Source organism: Rutidosis leptorrhynchoides, chromosome 9 (genome assembly GCF_046630445.1).
Source record: "Rutidosis leptorrhynchoides isolate AG116_Rl617_1_P2 chromosome 9, CSIRO_AGI_Rlap_v1, whole genome shotgun sequence".
Classification (NCBI taxonomy): Eukaryota; Viridiplantae; Streptophyta; class Magnoliopsida; order Asterales; family Asteraceae; genus Rutidosis; species Rutidosis leptorrhynchoides.
The window spans coordinates 51,290,330-51,305,994 of NC_092341.1; the positions used below are offsets into that span (position 1 = coordinate 51,290,330).

The 15,665-nt window shown below is 30.1% G+C and overlaps 1 long non-coding RNA gene across 1 annotated transcript; it reads right to left on the bottom strand.

Moving 5' to 3' along the window:
- Positions 1 to 13,634: 13,634 nt before the first annotated feature.
- Positions 13,635 to 14,851, bottom strand: LOC139865661 (uncharacterized). Its single transcript, XR_011765048.1, has 3 exons — positions 14,739 to 14,851; positions 14,289 to 14,348; positions 13,635 to 13,842 (listed from the first exon to the last, which is right to left on the bottom strand). It is a non-coding gene; the product is annotated as an uncharacterized lncRNA (long non-coding RNA).
- Positions 14,852 to 15,665: the final 814 nt, after the last annotated feature.

Sequence of the window (15,665 nt, forward strand, 5' to 3'; positions counted from 1 at the left end):
ACGGTTTATACCTCTGAGAAAGTGTCTGAATTGAAATATTTGAGGGGGTGAGATGAAAAATGGTGGTGCGAAAGCATTTGGTGGGACGACATTTTTTTGTTCTTGGACGACACCAAATTGTACTTCTTTTAATATACATATATAACGTAATTAATTTCGTAAAAGAACTCATATTTGAATTTGAATAATAATATAATAATAATTAATAAGAGTGAATTTTTTTCCAAAAAAAAATTGAAATAAATAAATAAGTAGATTTAATTTAATTAGTCATTAATTAGATTAATGACATCACCTTAAGGGCTTAGATTTTTTTTCTGTTTATTTTTGATTTTTTCTTAACAAAAAAATTAGCCTAATAATTTTTCAATATACTAAAAGCACACCCAATTTTGATCGTTTGTTACCCAAACATTCATAAATATTGTCGTTCGCTGGGAGATATTTAGAGACAAATAAGCTAAAATTCGATGATAAAACTTATAACTTTCAAGGAGTAAACATTGGTATGAATGACAAGTTGAGAGGCTAAAATGTAACTTCCCATTTTAATATAATATCCAGTAAATAAAGTTTACCTTATTTTTTAAAGAAATTTCTCTTTTTATTGACATATTTGAGGGGGTGGAATGAAAAATGGTGGTGTGAAAGCATTTGGTGGGACGACATTTTTTGTTCTTGGACGATACCAATTTGGACTTCTTTTAATATATGTATAAAATAAAATAAAATATAAATAAATGTTGTTATTTAGTTGTTTATAACAACATTGGTAGCCTAAACTTACTACAAAATTCTAGTAATGAAGGAGTAGAATACTAATGATAGAAAATAGAGAAATAATTCTTGTAAGAATGAGCAAGTATTATGCTTGCTTGAAGGTCTATTTATAGCAAGAATTCAAGTACTTTAGGTAATACAATAACATTAATTTTGTGTATCAAAATTGACTATTGTGATGACCCGGAAATTTCTGACCAAATTTAAACTTAATCTTTGTATGATTAACATTTCCGACACGATAAACAAAGTCTGTAAAACTGAATCTCAAAATTTTTGAACTACTTTTATATATTTAAATACACTTCGGTTGTTTTCGACGATTCGCGAACAATTATATGTAAATAGATACATATATACTATAACTTGAAAAGGTAACAATGTATTAATTATTTGATACCGTACATTAAACTTATTGGTTTAAATATCTATTTGAATATATATGATAAGTTGAAATATTTATTATTAAAATTTATTTATAAATAACTTCCAATGTGTATTTAAAAATTGATTTATGTATATTAAAAAGATATATACATATATATATAATTTCAAGTTATTTAGTAAACGATAGTAACATTCGTTTATTGATTCGATTGATATTTAGATAAGTTAACTAAAGCGTTTAAGATGAACCAGTAAAACACTAATTTGCTACAGTATTTTCAAATTGCTACAGTACCCAAAATGTTACAGTATTTTCGAAAATCACTATTTGCTACAATGAAATTGCTACAGTAAAAATTGACTTTGCTAGAGTGAATTGCTACAGTAACTTTGCTACAGTGATATAGTTTATGGATGATTTAAGACTATATTTTGACAAAGGTAAGAGTCACGAAACGAAAAGAACTAGTTTTCTCAGCGTACGAAAGGGCGTTCGAAAAACCGGAACCGGGACATAAGTCGAGTGACGACGTACGACTTTTCGGGACAAAAATTACAAATCAACTATGCACATGATTTTAATATAATATATAATTAATTATATAAATTATATATATTATATTAATATTAAAATATGTCGACAAGCAAGAAAACAAAAGGATTGTGTGCTGGACAGCCGGCCCATGCAATCGCATGGGATATAGCCTTCCCAACCATGCGATCGCATGGCCACCAGGGACAGGCCACAACTATAAATACCCGATCATTTCTGTTTTTGATCTCATTTTTAATTACTCCGTAGATATTTATTTATTATATTATTATTATTATTATTATTATTATTATTATTATTATTATTATTATTATTATTATTATTATTATTAAGATTAATATTATTATTATTAATCTTATTATAATATTATTATTAGTAGTATATATACATAAAATACTACGACGAGGTTATGAGCGTGTCACCTTCAAAATAGTTTTATGAGCGGGATAAAGCTAAGGAAATTATGGGTTATTGCTAAGGAGGTTATGGGTAATATTCATGGGTATTATTTGCAAGTCAAACCTAGTGTTATCATCTCCGTTACGTCTACGTACTTTTCTACAATATTGAATCTCAATATTGATATGTTGAGATTTACGGTTATTTGGTAATCCGTGTTTCGATCACATTTTGGTGAACGACTTTATATGCTGCTAAGGTGAGTTTCATAACATCCCTTTTACTCTCTACATTTTTGGGCTGAGAATACATGCAAATGCTTTATTAACCGATATACAGTATTTATATGTGTGAGTTTCATTTGCTCACTTTTTAAATGATTTTGCAATATATATTTTTGGGCTGAGAATACATGCACTTTATTTTAAAAACAATGGACACAAGTACATACTAAATTCTATACTGAGTTTGAACCGAAAATCCCTTAGCTTTGGTAACTAGTAACTGCCAGTTATAAAAATTGGTGGGCACGAGTAGTAGTATATGGATCCATAGGGCTTGATATCCCCGTCCGAGCTAGAGCGCTAGCCTTTTAACGGACGTATGCTATTTGAGAAGTGTACACGTTGGTTTGCGTGTATTATTAAGATGATTATACAAAGGGTATAAATTATATATATGTTAAGTTTAGTTACCAGGGTGCTCAATTTCGTAGAATATTTTGATAAACGTTTCTGGATGAAGCAACTGAAATCTTGTGATCCACCTTTATACACAGATTATGCGAAACATTAAAACTATGAACTCACCAACCTTTGTGTTGACACTTGTTAGCATGTTTATTCTCAGGTTCCCTAGAAGTCTTCCGCTGTTTGCTTATATGTTAGACAAGCTATGTGCATGGAGTCTTACATGGCATATTTTTCAAGGAAACATCGCATTCACCAAATCATCACCATGTATCTTATTTTGACTACATTGTCAACGGAAGTACTATTGTAAACTATTATTCACGGTGATTGTCTATATGTAGAAATCATCAGATGTCGAACACCTTTGATTTAAATATTCATTTATGGTGTGCCTTTTCAAAAGAATGCAATATTTACAAAACGTATCATATAGAGGTCAAATACCTCGCAATGAAATCGATGAATGACGTGTTCGTTCATATGGATTTGGAGCGATCGTCACAACTATCCACTCTATTATATTTATATTATATATATTATAATACTCCCCCTTGGATAACAATTTTGCTTCAATAGAAATAAACTAGTACTGCCTCGTTAAAAACCTTGCTAAAGAAAATTCAGTGGGAAAAAACTTTAGCTAAGGAAAAAAGAGTGCAGCACGGAGTTGACTCCCCCTCAAGTAGACATCGCTTTAGCTATTACATCTTTTGAACATGCCTCATGCCAATGTTATGAACGTGTGTTCTGAAAATAGCAGTTGGAAGTGCTTTCGTGAAAAGATCAGCAGAGTTTTTGCTGGATTGAACATATTTCATTTCAATCTGGTTGTCCTTAATGAGATTTTGAGTGTATGAGAAGAATCTAGGAGGTATGTGTTTTGTTCGGTCACTTTTGATGTACCATTCTTTCATCTGTGCTATACAAGCTGTATTATCTTCATAGATAGTTGTTGGACTTTTATCGCGTTCTAGTCCACAAGAATCAGTAATGAGTTGTGTCATTGATCTCAACCAAAAACATTCCCGAGTAGCTTCATGTAATGCAATCACTTCGGCATGATTTGATGATGTAGCCACAAGTGTTTGTTTTTGAGAATGCTATGATATTGCAGTACCTCCATTTAGGAATACATATCCAGTTTGAGATTTAGCTTTATGTGGATCAGATAAATAACCTGCATCTGCATAACCAACCAAATCTTGTTTTGATTCGTTAGAATAAAGTAATCCTAAATCAGTAGTTCCTCAAAGGTATCGAAATATGTGTTTGATCCCATTCTAGTGTCTTTTGGTAGGAGCAGAGCTGAACCTTGCCAACAAATTAACTGCAAAAGAAATGTCAGGTCTTGTACAATTTGTAAGATACATAACAGCTCCAATTGTACTAAGATATGGTACTTTTGGTCCAAGAATATCTTCATGATCTTCACATGGACGAAATGGATCAGTGTCAATATTGAGTGATCTAACAACCAATGGTTTTGTCTTTAAAAAAATGTTTTAAAATCTTTTCGGTATAAGTTGTTTGATGTACAAGTAAACCATTAGGCATATGCTCAATTTGCAATCCAAGGTAATACTTGATTTTTCAAGATCTTTCATTTCAAATTAATTCTTTAGAAGTTGAATGATTTCATAGATCTCTTTATTTGTTCATATGATGTTAAGACCATTGACATAAATAACTACGATATATATCCGGTCATTATTTTCACAATAAAAACACATGTGCAAATAAGATTATTTGTATACCACTTTTCTTATCAAGTAATCACTTAATCGGGTATACTATATGCGATCCGATTTTTTCAACCCATATAAAGACCTTTGTAATTTAATTGAGTACATTTCTTTGTGTTTTGCATTTGATGCTTCTGATACCTTAAATCCTTCAGGTATCTTATATGTATATATATATATGTATATATATATATGTATATATATATGTATATATATGTATATATATATGTATATATATATATATATATATATATATATATATATATTACTATCAAGTGATCCATAAAGATCAGCAGTAATAACATCCATGAGATGCATTTATAGATTTTTAGAAACTGACACGCTGATTAAGTATCTAAAAGTAATTGCATCCATAACAGGGGAATAAGTTTCATCATAATCAATTCCCGGTCTTTGAGAAAAATCTTGAGTTACAAGTCTAGCTTTATACCTTGTAACTTTATTTTTCTCATTTCATTTTCGCATAAAAATCCATCTATACTCCACATGTTTCACATCTTTAGGTGTGAGAATGATAGATCCGAAAACTTTTCTTTTATTGAGCGATTCAAATTCAGCTCGTATTGCTCTTTTCCAATGATCTCAATCGTGTCTATTTTTTCATGACAGATTTTAGTTCTGGATCATCAACATCATTCATGATGTCATATGCAACATTATATGAAAATATCTCATCAAGATTTTTCATGTCATTTCGGTTCCATAATTTTTTTGAATGTGCATAATTGATTGCAATTTCCGTATTGACATCATCAATCTCCTATGCAGAAGGAGTATTGATTTGTGGTTCTTCTTGAACACTTTCTTTTACCTCATTATCAGCTGATTTTCTTTTTCGAGAATTTTTATCTTTGAAATCAATTGGTCTCCCACGTTTCTGGAGGACAAAGACTCATGAGTGACATTATTGTCAGCTTTTAAAATTTCAATTCTAGCTGAAGCATTTACTGCTAGTATATATGATTTAGTCACTCCTTTTTGTATCTGTAAATACATCAGGTAATTTATTTGTAAGTTCTTGCATATGTATTATTTTTGAACTTTCTTTTCGCATTCTTTTGTGAGATGATCAAGATACATCAATTTATGTTCACATCATGAAACATCTTTTTCTTTATTATTTATTTCTCCTCCTAATAGAGGGAACAATTTTTCATTAGAATGACAATCAGCAAAATGTGCTGTAAAAACATCACCCGTCATGGATTCAATATATCTTATGATTGAAGATGTTTCATATCCAACATATATTTCCATCCTTCTTTGAGGAACCATTTGTTGTGGTGGTGTAATTAAAAATACACTGCACAACCAAATATTCTAAGATGAAAAATATTTGGCTCTCGACCAAAATTAAGTTGGTAATGGAGAATATTTATGACTTGCACTTGGTTTAATTCGAATTAATGTCGCATCATGTAAATTTACATGTTCTCATATAAATATTGAGAGTTTTGTACTCATTTCCAATTGTCTAGTTATTAGTTGTAAGCGTTTATCTATTGATTCAGCTAAACCAATTTTGTGTATGCACATGAGCAACTGGATGTTCAACAACAATCCCTATAGATATATAATAATCATTAAATACTTGAGATGTTAACTCACCAGCGTTATCAAGTCTTATCCTTTTAATGGTGTAATCAGAATAATGTGTTCTTAATTTAATAATTTGTGCAAGAAACTTTGCAAATGCCATATTACGGCTTGATAACACACAAACATGAGACCATCCGCTAGATGCGTCTATTATAACCATGAAATATCAAAATGGTCCACATGATGGATGAATTGGTCCATATATATAACCTTGAATTCTTTCAAGAAACATTGGTGATTCTTTCTCAATATTCTTTTCATTAATCACCATATGTGCTTTTCATTAATCACCATATGTGCTTTTTCATTGATCACCATACGTGCTTTTCATTAATCACCATACGTGCTTTTCATTAATCACCATATGTACTTTTCATTAATCACCATATGTGCTTTTCATTAATCACCATATGTGCTTTTCATTAATCACCATATGTGCTTTTCATTAATCACCATATGTGCTTTTCATTAATCACCATATGTGCTTTTCATTAATCACCATATGTACTTTTCATTAATCACCATATGTGCTTTTCATTAATCACCATATGTACTTTTCATTAATCACCATATGTGCTTTTCATTAATCACCATATGTACTTTTAATCATATGCACTTTTCATCATATGCGCTTTTAATCGTATGCGCTGCGCTTTTCATCATATGCACTTTTTATCATATGCACTTTTAATCATATGCGATGCGCTTTTCATTATATGCGCTTTTCATCATATGCGCTTTTAATCATATGCGCTGCGCTTTTCATCATATGCGCTTTTCATCATATGCGCTTTTTATCATATGCACTTTTAATTATATGCGTTGCGCTTTTCATTATATGCGCTTTTCATCATATGCGCTTTTCAGTGCTACATAGATATTTCTCATTTCCGATTATCATTGACTGATAATCATATCCATTATGATATATATCAGAGAAACTTAACAAATTTCTCTTTAATTTGGGGGAAAACAAGGCATTGTTTATCAAAAAATTCGTACCATTTGGTAATATGGATTTTTGACTTTTTCGTTCCTTATATCAAGTTTGCAAGACCTGACATAGTATTTATAATTCCTTCATTTGATTTAAATCAATGAAATATTTCTTAGATTTGATCATAGTATGTATGTTACCACTATCTGCAATACATAGGTCTTTACCATTTAATTGATGTTATATTTCAGCAGGATTCATACTAAAACTTCAAATAAGATAAGCAAATAATGAGTTATATTTCAGCAAGATAATCAAATTATATTACCTGCAAACAAGTTATAATCTGAAGTGCATAAAAGATAACACTTAATAAAATATATGCCTTATGGCCTAAAACCATTTATTTATTAGTGATACATAACAAGCTAGACATCTTAGAAAATTCAAACCATTCAAGTCTCAAGGTAGCTCAGGGTTTATTTAATTTTTCAACAGATTCACTCTCGTTTTCTTTTCTTTTGGGACTTATTTGTAGAGCTAAACAAGATGTTCATGTATTCAAGAAATACTAGACTGATGATCCACGTTACCAGATCGTTAATAAGAATCTTCGAGATTCTTATAAGAGCGTCTACTAACATCTTCAATTTTATTCTTTCATGGATCATCGTTATTTCTTGATAATTAATATCGTATCTATCTTTGAGTATTTTCCATAATACACTTGGATCTTCGATCATATAATATGTAGATTCTAAGGACTCGTCAATATGTTTTCTAAGAAAAATACTTGCTATTGCTTTCTCTTGTTCGGAACAATTGTTATTTTCATTCAGGGTTTCTAAAATACCGATTGATTCGAGATGTTTTTCTACATTCATAACCCATGTTAAGTAGTTGTTCCCACTTGATTCTAAAGGAGCAAATTTAAGCCTTTTCAAATTCGACATTTTCTATTATCAAAAAGATGAACAACATAAAACATAATCATAATCAACTTTTATTCATAGACAAATAATAAAATGAAATTATAATCATTTTAAATTCATAAGTAGCAAACAACATAATAATGGCATGATTACAAATGATAAAACCACAAGGGCATGATAGAATATAGGTTCACCCGGTGGTATATTAGCAGCAATTATGATAGTTAGTATGACCAATACAATAGGAAATATCATCCTTGTGTGAATCATCTTTACAAAAAAAAAAAAAACTTTTGAGAGTGGTAAACTGAGAAAATGAAAATTGATTTGTGAAAATGTGAAAACTGTGACGACCCGGGAATTTCTGACCAAATTTAAACTTAATCTTTATATGATCTTGACATGATAAGCAAAGTCTGTAACGCTGAGTCTCAAAATTTTTGAACTATTTTATGAATCCATTTGACCTTTGACTAGTCCCGACGATTCACGAACAATTGTTTGTAACTGAATATGTATATGTAAGTATGTATATAATAAATTGAAAATTTTAAAATACAATTTAAACATTAAAATTAAAGATGTAAAATAATACATAAAATAATTAAGTTATACTTAAAATGAAATTATATTTAATGAATTCTATAAATAAGTAATATTTTATGTATATTGTAATATATATAAAATTTATAAATATTGAGAAAAATTCATTAAAAGTTATTATATATTATATGATTATTAAATAATACATGCAAAAGCTTTATTAACTGTTTTACAATATTTATATGCGTGAGTTTCATTTGTCTTTTTACCCATTATATTTTTGGGCTGAGAATACATGCGCAATTTTTATAAATAATTTACAAAATAGACATAAGTACGTGAAACTACATTCTATGGTTGAATTATCGAAATCGAATATGCCCCTTTTTATTAAGTCTGGTAATCTAAGAATTAGGGAACAGACACCCTAATTGACGTAAATCCTAAAGATAGATCTATCGGGCCCAACAAGCCCCATCCAAAGTACCGGATGCTTTAGAACTTCGAAATTTATATCATGTCCAAAGGAGGATCCCGGAATGATGGGGATATTCTTATATGCATTTTGTGAATGCCGGTTACCAGGTGTTCAATCTATATGAATGATATTTTTTATCTATATGAATGATATTTTTTTGTCTCTATGCATGGGACGTATATTTATGAGAAATAGAAATATGAAATCTTGTGGTCTATTAAAATTATGAAATGATTATTTATGATAAACTAATGAACTCACCAACCTTTTGGTTGACACTTTAAAGCATGTTTATTATCAGGTATTAAAGAAATCTTCCGCTGTGCATTTGCTCATTTTAAAGATATTACTTGGAGTCATTCATGGCATATTTCAAAAGACGTTGCATTCGAGTCGTTGAATTCATCAAGATTATTACTAAGTCAATTAAAGTTAGATATATTATGAAATGGTATGCATGCCGTCAATTTTCGATGTAACGAAAGATTGTCGTTTCAAAAACGAATGCAATGTTTGTAAAATGTATCATATAGAGGTCAAGTACCTCGCGATGTAATCAACTGTTGTGAATCGTTTATAATCGATATGGACTTCGTCCGGATGGATTAGGACGGGTCTCTACAAAAACGGAGATGTTTATTTTATATTTGAAAAATATAGTCGTTGTAACGTCGTCAGTTGACGTTAACAACCGTTATATATATATGACCGTTGTAACATCGTTAGTTGACGTTAACGACTGTTATGTACTCGTTGTATTAATAATAATTTTAATAAAAGAATTTTATTAGTATAAATACGATTACTATAAATAGATTTAGTATAAATATGTTTAGTATAAATATGAAGATTAAGAGAATAAACATATTATTCATAAATAATAAATTTAAGAATAAACATTAGTATGCATGAAATAAATAATGATTAATTGTATAAGTAATCATAAATGTAAGATAACATAAATATAAATGTTAGTGAAGTTAATAAGAGTTAGATTACAAAAATATAATTCAGGCGGTATAACCGACCATATATAACTTAAATAATATAAATATAAATGTTAGTGAAGTTAATAAAGTTAGATTACAGAAATATAATTCAGGCGGTATAACCGACCATATATAACTTAAATAGCATAAATATAAATGTTAGTGAAGTTAATAAAAGTTAGATTACAGAAATATAATTTAGGCGGTATAACCGACCATATATAACTTAAATAAAATAAATATAAATGTTAGTGAAGTTAATAAAAGTTAGATTACAGAAATATAATTCTACTTATGATGATAATAATATTTACCTTACTAATAAATAATAGAAGATATCGTTAAGAATTTCTTACCTTGGTTATACGGAGCACTTCGTGCTGATAACATGTTGTTATTTAGTTGTTTATAACAACATTGGTAGCCTAAACTTAATACAAAATTCTAGTAATGAAGGAGTAGAATACTAATGAGAGAAAAGAGAGAAATAATTCTTGTAAGAATGAGCAAGTATTATGCTTGCTTGAAGGTCTATTTATAGCAAGAATTCAAGTACTTTAGGTAATACAATAACATTAATTTTGTGTATCAAAATTGACTATCCACTCTATTATATTTATATTATATATATTATAACAATAAATAGTATTACACTAAAATTAAAATTGTAAATAAACATCATCGCACTAAAATTTAAAATACAATAACTTAAACATTAAACTACTCTCCATCTTCGAATTCCTCGTTAGATTCGTCTTCGACTTCATCATCGGGAATATGAGAAGGTCACATTTCTTACTTGATTGTTGAATGGTCTCGTTGCTAGATTTGTTCGAACACGGTATTTAAGTGGAAGGTACCAAAAATGTTTGACAAGCATATCTTGGAGTAAGCAATGAATGGCTGAATCTCGTATTTTGTGATCCATGCGAAATTCCAAATCAACCCTCTCTTGGAATGTTTTCGTGAACAATAAGCCGAGGGGTAATCTCTCTCGAGTCGACAAAATGCACGCATGTTATATCCAGTTACCATATTGTGTAAGATACCAACTGAAATGTCCCGTTCTTATTGATTAAAAACGTTCCATATTAATTGACTTCGTTGCGAGGTTTTGACCTCTATATGAGACATTTTTCAAAGACTGCATTCATTTTTAAAACAAACCATAACCTTTATTTCATAAATAAAGGTTTAAAAAGCTTTACGTAGATTATCAAATAATGATAATCTAAAATATCCTGTTAACACACGACCATTACATAATGGTTTACAATACAAACATGTTACATCGAAATCAGTTTATTGAATGCAGTTTTTACACAATATCATACAAACATGGACTCCAAATCTTGTTCTTATTTTAGTATGCAACAGCGGAAGCTCTTAGTATTCACCTGAGAATAAACATGCTTTAAACGTCAACAAAAATGTTGGTGAGTTATAGGTTTAACCTATATATATCAAATCGTAACAATAGACCACAAGATTTCATATTTCAATACAAATCCCATACATAGAGATAAAAATCATTCATATGGTGAACACCTGGTAACCGACATTAACAAGATGCATATATAAGAATATCCCCATCATTCCGGGACACCCTTCAGATATGATATAAATTTCGAAGTACTAAAGCATCCGGTACTTTGGATGGGGTTTGTTAGGCCCAATAGATCTATCTTTAGGATTCGCGTCAATTAGGGTGTCTATTCCCTAATTCTTAGATTACCAGACTTAATAAAAAGGGGCATATTCGATTTCGATAATTCAACCATAGAATGTAGTTTCACGTACTTGTGTCTATTTTGTAAATCATTTATAAAACCTGCATGTATTCTCATCCCAAAAATATTAGATTTTAAAAGTGGGACTATAACTCACTTTCACATATTTTTACTTCGTCGGGAAGTAAGACTTGGCCACTGGTTGATTCACGAACCTATAACAATATATTCATATATATCAAAGTATGTTCAAAATATATTTACAACACTTTTAATATATTTTGATGTTTTAAGTTTATTAAGTCAGCTGTCCTCGTTAGTAACCTACAACTAGTTGTCCACAGTTAGATGTACAGAAATAAATCGATAAATATTATCTTGAATCAATCCACGACCCAGTGTATACGTATCTCAGTATTGATCACAACTCAAACTATATATATTTTGGAATCAACCTCAACCCTGTATAGCTCACTCCAACATTCACATATAGAGTGTCTATGGTTGTTCCGGAATATATATAGATGTGTCGACATGATAGGTCGAAACAATGTATACGTGTCTATGGTATCTCAAGATTACATAATATACAATACAAGTTGATTAAGTTATGGTGGGAATAGATTTGTTACCAATTTTCACGTAGCTAAAATGAGAAAAATTATCCAATTTTGTTTTACCCATAACTTCTTCATTTTAAATCCGTTTTGAGTGAATCAAATTGCTATGGTTTCATATTGAACTCTATTTTATGAATCTAAATAGAAAAAGTATAGGTTTATAGTAGGAAAAATAAGTTACAAGTCATTTTTATAAAGGTAGTCATTTCAGTCTAAAGAACGACGTCTAGATGACCATTTTAGAAAACATACTTCCACTTTGAGTTTAACCATAATTTTTGGATATAGTTTCATGTTCATAATAAAAATCATTTTCCCAGAATAACAACTTTTAAATCAAAGTTTATCATAGTTTTTAATTAACTAACCCAAAACAGCCCGCGGTGTTACTACGACGGCGTAAATCCGGTTTTACGGTGTTTTTCGTGTTTCCAGGTTTTAAATCATTAAGTTAGCATATAATATAGATATAGAAAATGTGTTTATTTGATTTTAAAAGTCAAGTTAGAAGGATTAACTTTTATTTGCGAACAAGTTTAGAATTAACTAAACTATGTTCTAGTGATTACAAGTTTAAACCTTCGAATAAGATAGCTTTATATGTATGAATCGAATGATGTTATGAACATCATTACTACCTAAAGTTCCTTGGATAAACCTACTGGAAATGAGAAAAATAGATCTCGCTTCAAAGGATCCTTGGATGGCTTGAAAGTTCTTGAAGCAGAATCATGACACGAAAACAATTTCAAGTAAGATTTCCACTCGAAATAAGATTGTTATAGTTATAGAAATTGAATTAAAGTTTGAATATGATTATTACCTTGTATTAGAAAGATAACCTACTGTAAGTAACAAAGGTTTCTTGATCTTGGATGATTACTTGGAATGGATTTAGAAAACTTGGAAGTAAACTTGCAATCTTGGAAGTATTCTTGATTTTATGAAACTAGAACTTTTGGAATTTATGAAGAACACTTAGAACTTGAAGATAGAACTTGAGAGAGATCAATTAGATGAAGAAAATTAAAGAATGAAAGTGTTTGTAGGTGTTTTTGGTCGTTGGTGTATGGATTAGATATAAAGGATATGTAATTTTTTTTTCATGTAAATAAGTCATGAATGATTACTCATATTTTTGTAATTTTATGAGATATTTCATGCTAGTTGCCAAATGATGGTTCCTGTAACACCGTACTTTTTACATACACATTTTTTTTTTAAAAGACACTCACAGCGGAAGACTTCATAATTTACACATCGTATCTTACTACATGGTAATATGATTAAACGATTCACTGGTGTTACGTTATTAATACAGACCGTTTCAAATATATATTATTTATTACAAAACATCAGAGTTATACACTGTGTCAAACATCTTGATTTGCCTTGCAAAACCCACCTAAAGCTGCTAATACACACCTGCAGGGCAAAACACTGTGGGGGAATTAGCATAACGCTAAGTGAATGAAAATATCTAGATGGACATCACTACAAGCATCAAGCACAGCTTAAAGGCACTGGTCACTATTCACTTAAAGCCATACACAAGAGGACCGGCAACCCATAGCTGATCAAGCTGGAATATACCGATAGTCCTCATTACTGAATCACTGGTATAGTCTTCCAGACGTGACGTACTCGTCATTCACACTATACCACCAATCAGTAACGTCTGGACCCAATACTACCACCCGACACCAAAGTAAATAGCATTGACCTCTTACGTCGCACAAAACACCTCGACGTTTACTGGGTGCGCACATAATCACATATAGTCACTGCACTGGTCAAAAACTCATTACACAGTATAATCATAAGTAAGACACAAATCACTATACTTGTCACTGTATAATCACATCCATAAAGATAATCCCACTCACCTGGAAGCACAAGCACTCAGTTGTCTTATATCACTGAGCCTTCACCTTCTCGTCTATCACCTGAGAATCACCACAAAATATCTCAAGTTAGTATAGTGTTCAAGTGTTGAATCACGCTTCATATTTAACAGAAAATATTCACAAAACATATATTCACATATTCCTTACTCAAAATCATTAAAATCTAATATTTATACACAAGATTTAGGATCAAAGTACCAAAATCCCCAATTTTATGTAAGCATGAACCCTAAAATCATCATTAGCAAGCTTAACCTGATTATAGCATACATACATCATTTATACATCATAATCAAGCTATAACCAAACTCAATTTAAGCATACAAACACTATATACCAAGATTGATCACTACCCAACATATAACAAAACTTATAAAAACTTATATATTTTAATCAATATAAATCACAAGTAATTAAAAAGATAGTTACCTTGATTTAATCTTGTTGATGATCTAAAATAAATTATAAACACTCCTCCTTTCTTTTGAAATTCACGAATCACAAGACACAAAAAGGTTGTGTAATAATTGCGATGTATGTACTTTATGTGTATCTTTTGTTTTATGCAAAATAAAATGAAAGGATAAGAATCCAAGGAGCATGTGTGTGTAATAAAATAAGATGGATAAAATCAATTACTTATGGACTCTTGCAAACCATAAAGGCCACGTGTAATCCCATAACAAAAGCCACCATCTCATATTTTATTATGTATTTAATTAGTATTTTATCCGTTATTTGAAACACAGTGTATTTGTTAGGCAGTCCTAACGAAGTCCAAATCACAAATACAGATATTTTCTGTGACCATCGTCACGAGCACATTAATTTAGTCACATAATAAATTATCAACTCATAATTTATTATTTCACTCCTTATAATTATTTCATACAAATAACTCACAATTTAAATATCATATTTAAATTATAACAAAAAATAACACAATATACCTATTTCATCTAGACCCATAACTAGGATGTCACAGTTCTCACATGTGTTAGGTGACTCACATGGGCTGCTAAGAGCTGATCATTGGAGTGTATATACCAATAGTACATACATCTAAAAGCTGTGTATTGTACGAGTACGAATACGGGTGCATACGAGTAGAATTGTTGATGAAACTGAACAAGGATGTAATTGTAAGCATTTTTGTTAAGTAGAAGTATTTTGATAAGTGTCTTGAAGTCTTTCAAAAGTGTATGAATACATATTAAAACACTACATGTATATACATTTTAACTGAGTCGTTAAGTCATCGTTAGTCGTTACATGTAAATGTTGTTTTGAAACCTTTAGGTTAACGATCTTGTTGAATGTTGTTAACCCATTGTTTATTATAACAAATGAGATGTT